The sequence below is a fragment of the Diceros bicornis genome, chromosome 15, assembly GCF_020826845.1.
Source record: "Diceros bicornis minor isolate mBicDic1 chromosome 15, mDicBic1.mat.cur, whole genome shotgun sequence".
Classification (NCBI taxonomy): domain Eukaryota; kingdom Metazoa; phylum Chordata; class Mammalia; order Perissodactyla; family Rhinocerotidae; genus Diceros; species Diceros bicornis.
The window spans coordinates 11,251,353-11,263,007 of record NC_080754.1 but is presented as its reverse complement, the minus strand read 5'-3'; positions in this window follow the sequence as shown (position 1 = coordinate 11,263,007).

Genomic DNA, 11,655 nt, shown 5'->3' with positions numbered 1-11,655 from the left:
GATGATTTAAACTGAGCATTGGTAGAACTGTTTGAAGATGCTTTTAATGTAGTGGCTAAAACTGGATGATGTTACTATCCCAGTGAAGCTTATGCTGGCAGGAATGATTTAACTATTTAAAGTATTTTAATTGTTTAGGTTGTAAAAATTATGTATTGAAATGGTGTGAATTTGGTTGATTTCACCCTGCAGTCACCCTCTGGCTCAGTCTATGAGTCACCCCGACATCACAGTTTCACTCTGCCAAAGGAGACTCTACCCCTGGAGCTATTGGAATAAGAGGATCGGAAGGAACAAGTGTCAGATTTCTGTTTCCTGTGTTCCCTGGAGCCCAGTGGACTGCTCAGATACTTTGCTGACGCTAAGGGAACTTACCCAAGAAGTCAACCTCTTCCTGTTTCTTCTCCTCAGTCTCCCGTGGACCAGTTGACGATCTGGGGGGTATGGCAATAAACTTTTGCATGAGGGCAGCCTCCTCATTGGGTGTGGCATACTCCTTTGCCCATAGCAATGTTGCTTAATGACGCATAGCTAGAGTGAAAAGAATCTTGCAGCTAAAGCGGGGGGCCCACAGATTCCAATTAGAAATGTGGAAGATTTTGAAATGGGTAAAAATGATTACTGGGTATCTTGTCTAGGAGTCATCTCCATCATTAATTATCTTTGAGCTATTTTACAACTCTGTAAGTTGTAGAAAACTGATAATAATGCAAGTGATTCTTATCCATAGAAATGTAAATGAATTGTGTCTAATTGAACGCAATTGATTATTGCCCTGTGGATGCTCACCAGTTTTTCATCTACTCCTTTTAGCATTCCTGATTGCTCATATATGTGTCTGCTCTGGATTCTCCTTGGAACCAATTGTAACATTGTATTGGCTTTCTCATTACTTAATGAGTTAAATAAAATCTCTGACATGTGTTCATTTTATATTTATGTGAGTGTCAAGATTTAAACTCTCTAAAAATATTACCCTTTAAAATAAAAGTAAGCTGTGTCTCATACAATACAGCTGTGGAAGTATTTCTTAATATAAATGGTCATGATTATAAAGTAGGAGATTATAACAAGTTCACCTCTATAAACTGCTTAAGATGACAACAGAGAAGAACATTAACTGAAATACTTACTAAAAAGGGTCTGTCAATCTTGGTTTCCAACATACAGAAAAGACAGGTCAAGTAGCCATGTCAGTGGGTCAAGAGGATGGGACTTCCACCCTGGTTGAGGCTTCTGGTCACCATTTCTTGGATCGTGACCACACCCATTTGAGTGTTTGCAAGTCATACAAGGCACTCCAACATGAGGCAACCTTATGGATCACTTCCCATCACAGAATTACATCACCATTAACTGCTGCCTTCCCAAGAACCCATAGGTATGTAAGATTTGTCAAGCTACCCAGAGGAGGCTCCTTCCTTGATGAAAATAAATACCCAAGACCCAGCCTAGAGGGAGGCAGCACAATGACCTGATTGGTTCTTTTCTTCTCTATCTCATCTTTACTTTTGTTTACTAAAACTAGAAAAATGAAGAAAAGAAGAGCAACAAGCACATAACTGAGGCGATAAGCTATTGTATCTATTCTTCGTTTGTTTTCACTTGACTTGAGGAAAAATCAATTTAATATGGAGAAAATTTAAAGATTCTCCCTTTCAGATTTGATGTTCAAATCCAAGGCAGACATTACTCATTCCACAAAAGAAAAAGGATTACCAAATAATAGAATCCTATTTTCATTTAAATGTATATTTTTTAAATGTCTGAAAGAATATATGCAAAAAATTGAATATCTCTGGTGAATTACAGGTCATTTTTATTGACTTTATTATTATTATTATTATTACTATTATTTTTGGTGAGGAAGATTGGCCCTGAGCTAACATCTGTGTCCATCTTACTCTATTTTTTCATATGTGGGACACCACCATAGCATGGCTTGATGAGCGGTATGTAGGTCTGCGCCCGGGACCTGAACTTGCAAACCCTGGGCCGCCGAAGCAGAGCGTGTGTACTTAACCACTATGCCACCAGGCCAGCCCCTTGACTTTATTTTTTTTGCTAACTCATTTTTGTAAGTTTCCTATAATATACTCGAATTACAATATAACATGAGAAAAAAATTAAAAATAACTATACTGAATTTAGTCCTAAAGTCTATTAGGCAGGCTTTTTAATTTAACAAGAAAGAGACTTAGGTGGGTTACCTTCAGTGGTGGGCTTTTTTTCTCTCTTTTTTGTTTTACACAAAGAGAGACATCCCATCAAGTTGCCTCATGAGCTGGACTGTCATCACTCTGGACCCAGAGCTTCAAAGCCTGGGATGTAGAGCATGTCTTCCTGAGAATTAGTTCAGCTAAACAGTACAATCCTCAGGGAGCTGCAGCCCAGGAAATGACTGATGTTATGACTCAGAATTTATTATAGATCTATAATTTTTGAATAAGAGGGAAATTCTTTTCAGGCTGTGTTCAGGCTTAAAAGTTGCTCTCTGCTGGCCAATGAAGGAGGAGGTATCAAAACCCTTCACATGTTGTGAAGTTCAGAGAGAGTTGAAGCTCAGAGAGAGATTGAGAATTTTTTGCAACTAATATAAAAATTCCTGGGATTAAAGAAATGGCCAATTTGAAACAGACTGATATCTGAAAGACAAAAGATGGAGAATCTGGATGGCAATCCCTAAGAAAGAAGCTAGACAGAGATATCTTACTGTTTCTTAGGAGGAAGGGATGGGATTTTAACATCAGAACCACAATGTGTATCTCATGTGGAATGGTCCATAAATGGGTCCCCAGTAAGGGCTTATGTTCCATACAAGCTGAAATTCCAGGATGCCTAGCGGGCCCATGGGCCAACTTCAAGCGTCCTTCATGTGGGGGACCAAGGGGCCTCATGGCACGGAAAATTGACAGGACGTTTTGAGGAGGACCACTGAACTCTAGATCTGAAAATCCCTAAGCCAGAGGAAAACACAGGTTACCTCTTAACACCCTCGTCTGCTCCGGCCCGGGCATGTAGGGGATGGGGCACAGTTCCCTTCAAGAGGATGCAGGAGAATTGCAGTCAGAGCTCCCTCAGGCATGGAAGTTCAGTGGCTGGTGCCAGATTGGCTGCCAGGCCAGCCCCATCTGGACCAGTTCTGTAAGTTACAGGGAGCGGGGGCTGTATAACAAAGAGCAAAGGATTATAACAATAGTAATAAGAAAACACTCAAACAAAAAAAATCTAAGGGCCCAAGGCATCACAGTTGTGAAACTTTAAAGTATGCTTTGGAGGAGTATTTCTTCCTTCACTTCAGAAAGAGAAGTTTGGAAGAGAAAGAGAAGTATGGAAAGGAGAAAAGATAACGAACACACATTGAAGATCAAGAGAGAATCGTAACAAAATGGGCAGTAGAGGAAAATGGGGTCCCACAGGCTCTGCAGGGGACTTCTGTGGCTGTGGGGTGAGGGACTTCTTCCTCTGGCCAGTAGTATGGTGGGCAGCAGCAGAGAATACGTTACTTCTTCCACTGTCACTTGTGTGACATGCTGTAGGTCCGCGCTGGGATCAAACAGGGGTAGAGAGGACTGGAGATCCTGGAGACATATCTGGGGACAGACCAGGGAGTTACTCTTATTTGTCTTAGAAAGAATGAACTGTGGTGTGGCCTGGGCAGGCACCTTTTCAGCTGGCGGCTTCGAGTATTCTCAAATGATGTATTCTGTTGTCACTCGCAAATTATATAATAAAATAACTCCTTCATGTGTTGTTAGACATCTTAGCTAGGTATATCCAATTGAAAATTTCTGTGAGCTTTCCAATGCCCACCCTCCTGTAAGGCTGTTTGTGGGAAGGTAATTAGTACCACCTTTATGAAAGCAATTTAGCAGTATACAACTCATGAGTTTTAAAGGCATTTTTACTCTTTGGTAATTCCATTTTTGGAAACATCCTGAAGAAATAATACTAAATGCAAAGCTGTATGCACAAAGATGTTTATCATCGCGTTACTTATAAAAGTCAAAAAACTTCTTTTAGTCTAAAAGCTCAAAAATTGGAGCTGGGTTAAGTAAATTACGAAAACCCACACTATGGATGTAACAAAACTATTAAAATGATGGTTATAAAGAGATTTTTATGTCATTGGGATATGTCTATGATATAATTTCAAGAAGGAAAAAGCAAGCTAGTAAACTTTAATATGCATTATAACCTCTCAGCTCTATAAAATACTATGCATTATGCATAGAAATAGGAAACAGCTTAAAAATTATCTCTGAGTGATAAATTATTTTTGATTTTTATTCCTTTTTCTTTCACTTTTTTAGATTTTATTTTCCAAATTTCTACATAAGCAAGTAATTAATAATTAATTTTTAAAAAGAAATGCATATATAAGTGTGTGTGCACATGTGCATATATACTCCTATGTACACACGCATGGGCACATATGTATTTGGTGTCTTGACAGGAAGGCAGCTCGCCCTTGCACAATGGCTGCCGCATGTGTTAGAAGCTCACTATTCTTATTGTTTTTCCTTTTCTAGCTGGGATAATAGTTGTAGATCCATGTGTTCTATTCCTTTTATTTCCTCTTCCCATAAAAAAACCACACACACCCCACATACGCAACACACACAAATGCAAACACACCCACACACCACTAAAATCTTTGTGGACAGGGGCCTGAGATCAAAGAGGGTAAAGTAGGGCCGGCCCTGTGGCTTAGCGGTTAAGTGCGCGCGCTCCGCTACTGGCGGCCCGGGTTCGGATCCCGGGCGCGCACCGACGCACCGCTCCTCCAGCCGTGCTGAGGCCGCGTCCCACATACAGCAACTAGAAGGATGTGCAGCTATGACATACAACCATCTACTGGGGCTTTGGGGGTAAAATAAATAAATAAAAATTAAAAAATAAATAAATAAAAAATAAAAGAGGGTAAAGTATATAAAATTCCCCTTTAAATGTTTCCTCTCTCTCTCCCTTCCTTTCTTCCTTCCTCCCTTTTTTCCACTTCCCTCCTGGCTCTCATTCGTCCACTGTGAGGCCTGTGGTGTGAGGAGAGAACAGCCAGACAGGCGTAGGGGAGGGACAGTGAGGCTAGCAGATTTCCTTGTCAGGATTAGAGGGTAGTTCATGTCACCAAGCAAAAAGCCAAAAAGCTGCTGTGATGGGGTCCAGCGTGTGTTGGAGAAGGGCCTGGGAGGCAGAAGCTTGGATGAGATGAGACAGGCCATTTGGAGCCCCAGTAGGTTCCCCAGCAGGGAGCACCAACATTCCAGAGAAAGCTAACTAAGGAGGGCCTGGGGCCAAGGCGCAGGCCGGGCCTGTGTGCCTGCACCCACCTCCTGAGCGCCAGGAAACACGGGACTGGCACAGAGTCGTTCTTTATCTGTGGGTCAGGGGGGCTATTTCCTCTCCCCTTTCCCAACATCGTGGCTTGGTGCAAAACAGAGGTCACAGACTCAAATGCCCCAGGACTGGGCTGTTATGTAAGTGAGGCAGGCCAAGTGATGAATGCAGAGCGACAGGGACGGCGGCCTGCCGGGGAAGGCTTGCTCTCTGAAGTGGCTCGGCACACTTTCCTGCCAGCACTGTTGCTCAGCGGGTATGAGGCTGAGGGTTGCAGGTCTTCCAATTTTTCAAAGGAAGATGAAAATCTAAAGGAGTTTGGAATTCTCCGTGTGTGTGTGTGTGTGTGTGTGTGTGTGTAAGAGATCTCAATTTTTAAAAAGCTAGCTCAATTAAAAAAAAAGCATAACACTGTGTAGACCAAATACACCATGTCTGCTGGCAGGATTTAACCTATGGGCCACTGGTTTTGGAATGTCTGAAATAAACCACATAAGGCTGCTTCCCTCCTTCCCCTACTGCTGGGAAGGAACACAGTGTCTCTTGTAAAGAGACATATATTTAGTTTCTATTATGTGCACAATATACCCTGGATACCATAAGGATACAAGAGAAATACTAAGTTGTTCTCTGCCTTTTCGAAGCTTAAAATGTTGTTGAGACAATAAGACATTCACTCAGGAAAGTCAGGTAATAATGATCTGCAGAATTCTGATATCAAGGCCTAAATGGATCTGATCAGACTTACCAGTCACCTTAAAAAGAAAAAATGGCTTTTAGATCTATATCAAAACTTGACTGCGGTGAAACCAGTGGCGTGAAAGTGTCTAGGGTATTGTTCACTTTCATATTCTCAGCACTTGGCACATAGTAAATGATGTTCAACAAATATTTCTTGAATGAAGTGATAAAATTAATGTGTCACAGAAGGGAAAAAATCAGGCTTGTGAACTTAGAGAAATGGGGGAAATGAGAAGCAAATATCTTCACTGTTGATGACAATATCCAGTGGAGAGACACTGAACTTGGGAGCCGGAGCATTTGGCCGCTAGGGTCCTCATTCCTGCTGAGGGGCAGTGGGACATAACCAGTTCTTCCTGTAAGTTATATTAGATAGTTCACAAGGCTATTTTCCTTCTTTGCTGAAATGCCTAGTCCACCTCCTAATGACCAATTAAGCTTCCCTGACATCTGGATGCAGGGAGAAATGAGCCCTGGACAGGGGAACCATGCATTCCGCTCACGTGAATGGCCTGTGTCTCCTTGTAAGGAGCATTCTGATTTACACATGAGTGGATGGAGAGTCTGATTACTCTGTCTCCCTGGGCCAGATGCCACTGTTTGAGATCCTGTCTTGGTAACTGCAACTGACCTTCCTTGCTGGTGCCTCTAATTCCTCATCCCTTTAGTCAGAACTGGCATGATGGAACCAGAGCCTAAATGAGCAAAGCAGACAGAACACGCAGTTGTAAATCAGAGAAGGGAGCAAACATTTTGTCTTGAGTAGTCAAGAGAAGGCTCAGAACAGAAGGGTGTCCAGGAATGGGTCTTAAAAACACGAATCCGTTTTGGAAAGGTGGAGAGGATGGGGAAAAGATAGCATGGAGAGGGTAATAAAGCTTGCTTATTCTATCAGAAGTTTGTTTTGGAGGATTTATAAGAGGGAGAGTTGGTTAGGTCAGCCCAAAAGTGGGGCTGAAGGGTTTGGACTTTATCTGACAAACTTATGGGGGAGAACCTACAGTTCTGAGGAAACCAATGACAGGATGAAACTGGTATTTTACTTAGATCTTTCGGTTTGAGTAGAAAAGGCTTCAGTGCATTCTCACAATTGTTCAGAATTAACGAATCTATTCTAAAGGGCTTTTTCCGAGTCAAACAGAGGCCTCCTCCCCAGGAATGTGAGCTGTTGGCAAATGCCTGATGCTTGGTCTCCGGGAGACAGATGGACAATCAAGGACACATTGGGCCTTGGATTCCTGGAACAAGCTTGGCTGTGAAGAAGGTAACATGAGAAACACTGCCGTGAACTCAGACCCAACATTGTTAACGGCCCGTCCCTTCCACCCTGATGGAGCAAAAGCTCAAGGTTTTGGTGTCGTCATGGACAAGATTTCCAACCCAGGCATTTACAAGCTCTTGGGAGCACGCTTAGCCTTTGGCAGTGCCAAGAAGTCAAAGTTGCAGCCCTATGACTCCCCAAAAATGAAAAGTAAAAGAAAACTTCCAAGGGCCTCATGATCACAGTTTCATGGAGAATTCCAGGTGGGAAGCAGGGACAAGTGGTCACAGGACCCCTTAGATTAGCTGGGGAACTTGAACAGGTCACAAGTGTCTGGAGCTGCAGTTTTCAATCTGTCTTGGGCCCAGAACCTCCTCTTTAAATGAAAACTCATCTAGAATTCCAATACACGAAACGGATGGAAGCGTCCAGGCTCTGGCTAAAGAACATGGGGATTCCTTTCTGATGGGCCTTTGCCCATTGCACTCTCCACAGCTAACTCACCTCCACTGCTGGGGAAACTGAGGCACCCCTGCTCCAGCCCAGAGCTCCCTAGAACACGTTGATCCGGCTGGGCTAGACTGTAGACCTGCAGAATGAAAGCCTGCTTTAGCTGTGGCCCAAGGTGAAAACAGCCACTGTAATCTTACTTTTAAGTAACATTTATATTGTGCTTGTTATGTGCTAAAGATTGCTCTAAGCACTTTACGTGTGTTAATTCACTGAATCCCCTCAACAACACCATGAGGTTAGGAACTATCATTATCCCCATTTTACAGATGAGGAAACTGAGGTCCAAGGAAATTTAGCATCTTGCCCAAGCTAGTAAACCAGGATTCGATTCCAGGAAGCCTGATTTCAGAACCAGCCCTCTGAATACTTCAGTCTCATTGGCTCTGCCCCATTATCTAGGGAAAGTTATTAAACTTGTAGGATTGGTGTAGATGTGTCTAGTTTTAGTTCTCTTTTGCTTCCCTAAAAAGCGAGGAACAAGCAGAGGAGCCAATCAGTGTTCGAAGGGGCCTGGAGTGGAGGCCAGGTTTATTCCACCCCTCTTCGCAGCACTGGAAACAAATGACGCCCCCAACAGCCTCAGGGAAATGTGACGCCCCTGCTCTATGTTCGATTGTAGCATCAAAGCCATAACTATAAATAGCAGAGTTAATGAGGGAGGCCTCCTGGAGACCTAAATGAATCCATTTTATGGGTTTGTCATACATCAGGTTAATTTGATTCTGACAAATAATTATATTGAAAACTGCACAGGGACGGAGAATGTTGTTATTCCTTCTGAATGTTACAGCAGAGCCTTCTGGCCAATTACAGGGTGAGGACTGGACACTGAAGTGCAGAGCGAAACTGTAACAATTTGTGTCATTTCGACAAAGGAGCTCGCAGCTCTGCACCCACGCTGGCTCAGGCACTGGGCTTGTCGTGGTCTGAGTCCCTAATGAGCAGGCAGCTTCCTTCGTATAGATGATGGTACAGTTAGATCCGGTGTGGATACAGGAGGACAGGGCAGAGGCAGAAGGGAATACTAAGAAGCCTTTTCTTTTTTTTAACATCGGCTATAGGGTTTTCACGTGGAAGGACATTTACGTTGGGTGAGCCCTGAAAACGAGTTTTCAGCTTGGCTATGTCAAACCGTGATGGCAGCTTCTTGTTGGACCGGAAGGATGGCTTATTCTCTCTCGGGTTAATTACAGTGGCCTCTGAGGGGAAAGGGCTTCTTACTGAAGAAGGAAAAAAAAATACCCACATGGCCATGACATTTGCCATCATTCAGGTTGTCCTGAAGTCCTGGAGCTGTGTGCCAGGCTGGAGGGCTGGGAGCCCGGGAGGACTGACCCAGGGAAGGCATTCAAGCTCACGGGCCTTTCGTCAGCCACAGGGGGCTTCTCTGCAGCACTGCGGGCTGTTCACTGCACAAGGGCCTCACCCCAGGGGGTGCAGACAGGCAGAAGTTCAGCCCTTGCTCCGCTCACCCAGCCTCTCTGTCTGGAGGAAGGGGAGCTTTTCTACTTGAACAAAGGCACCTGTGTGGTTAGCAGCGGCCCTCAGCTCGTCCAGCATGGACAACGACCCACTGCCTGGGCTGTTAGAGCAACTTAAAGCAATAGTTTACTGTGTCTTTCTAGTGCTCCCAAACAGCTCCCATTTGCCCTCTGTATCCTCTTGCCTTACTGTCTGTGCTCAGCCTTCTCTCGTGTGGCATAAAGGGATGAGGACAAACTGAATTCAGATACAGAGAACAGATTGGTGGTTGCCAGAACTGGCAGGTGGCAGGGGCGCCAAATGGATAAGGGTGGTCAAAAGGTACAAACTTCCAGTCCTTATATAAATAAGTCCTGGGGCTGTAACGTATAGCATGGTGACTGTAGTTAACAATAGTGTGTTATATATCTGAAAGATGCTAAAAAAGTAGGTCTTAAAAGTTCACATCACAAGAAAAAAAAATTGCAACTATGTGAAGTGATGGAGGTTAACTAAGCTTGTTGTGGCAATCATTTTGCAGCATATACATATGTCAAATCATTATGTTGCACACCTAAAACTAACACAATGCTATATGTCCATAAAAAATTAATTAATTTTCTAAAAAGAGAGAGTGAGAAAGGGGACATACAGTTACGGTTACACTAAGAACAAAATCCCATTTGGCCCTGACTCTGTTGGCACTATTCCTTTTCATCTTTCCTTCCTTACTATTGCCTCTTCCCCTCTGCATCTTTCAGGAGTCGCAAGTGAGCTGTCTGTTCAACTGTCCCCACCAAAGCCCCCTTCCCACAACCTCGGTCAACCTGAGCTTTGGACAAACTGAAACTCAGGGAAACTGCTTTAGCAAGAAAGCAACCCAGAAACCATCTCTCAGCAATCAATCAAAACTATGAGTGAAGACTTCAACATGGTGTTTTTCTTCATAACATCCTCTAAAGTTGTTCTATGTTAAATAATTTAGGTAAATTCTCATTAAGGAAACTGCCGTGACTTCCACGGAAATGATGCCAGAATATTACCACGAGGAAAAGTCTCAGATTTGAGGACAGCTGCTCCTTCCTCTCATCCAAAAAGTCGCCAGTAGCATGAGATCCTTTCCAGGCCACTGAGCCCTAACCTGAGGACCCTCTGTCAGGCCCCCCCATCCCAGTGTGGCTTACCCTCTCTTCTGCCACCACCCAGTCTGAGCAGGAGGCCTTTGGCTTGGGTGGAGCATTCTGGAAAACAGAGAGAGGCCTAACTCTGTGAAGCTCAGCCCTTGACTGCAGTATTTGAAGAGGATGTCTTCCTTTTTTATTTTCCCAGTCTCAAGAAAGGATAATGCCACATATTTTTCTAAAGAGCAGACACACAGCATAAGATAAAATCATTTTTTTCCAGCTAAGCCTCCCGCTGGGTTGCCCCGCCAACTTTCTGCAGCTCATAAAATAAATAAGATTCCATTCATGCCCAGCTCCAGCTCCATCATCATTTGGCTCTGAAGAAACGGACAGGTGGTGCCACACAACAGGGCTTGGATGAGCTCCTTTTTCCTTCCCGGATGGAAGAGGTGGGATTAGCACAAAATCTTCTATTAGTGAATGACAGGGCAGGCAACTGGGAGGTTCCTGTGAATTTCATCCTGGAGGAAGGTACGGAGGTGATTACTGGAACAGTCTTGCTGTCTCCATAAAGGCAAGTCTGGAAGCTGCTATGCTGACCACCATCTCACGCGTGGTCCAGACTGGCGTCCTCAGTTAGAGATGCGCAGCTGTGTGGTGGGGAGGTAGGGGAGTGAGAGGATAATAATGTAGGTGGGTGGAAAGTGAGTCCATGACCAGAGATGGGAAGCTCGACCACAAAGCATTACTTGCTTGTAGTTTTGTTTCCCTTTAAATATTGAAAATTTGGGAAACTTCAGTGAGGTAGCCTACGGAAAGGGAAAACACATAAACAGATGTAGGTTTTCTGTAAAGTTAATAGAGCTTAAGTGACTTCACTTGCTTGGGCCTCCATGCGTGCTGAGAGTTGGTGGGAGTGGTAGAACATTCTAGGTGGGGAGGGGAAGCCAGGTTGTAATTAGAAAGTATTTCTGGATAAGTACATGCTAATTCCAAAGCTGCTGAAGCTTCTCTGTATCAGCACACACACAGAGCGGCCAGGTCTTCGTGTAGCTGAGAGGTGGCTATGAAGCAGTAATGCCTGAAGAATGTCCGTTCCTTGGACATCTCTAGGCCCTGAGACCGGGTCTGGAAGCTAGAAGACGAACATGAGTTGCTGGGTAGACGTCAAGTGTTGAGGTTCCCTGGAGTGTGTCAGTGGTGCAGGGTTATTGTGGC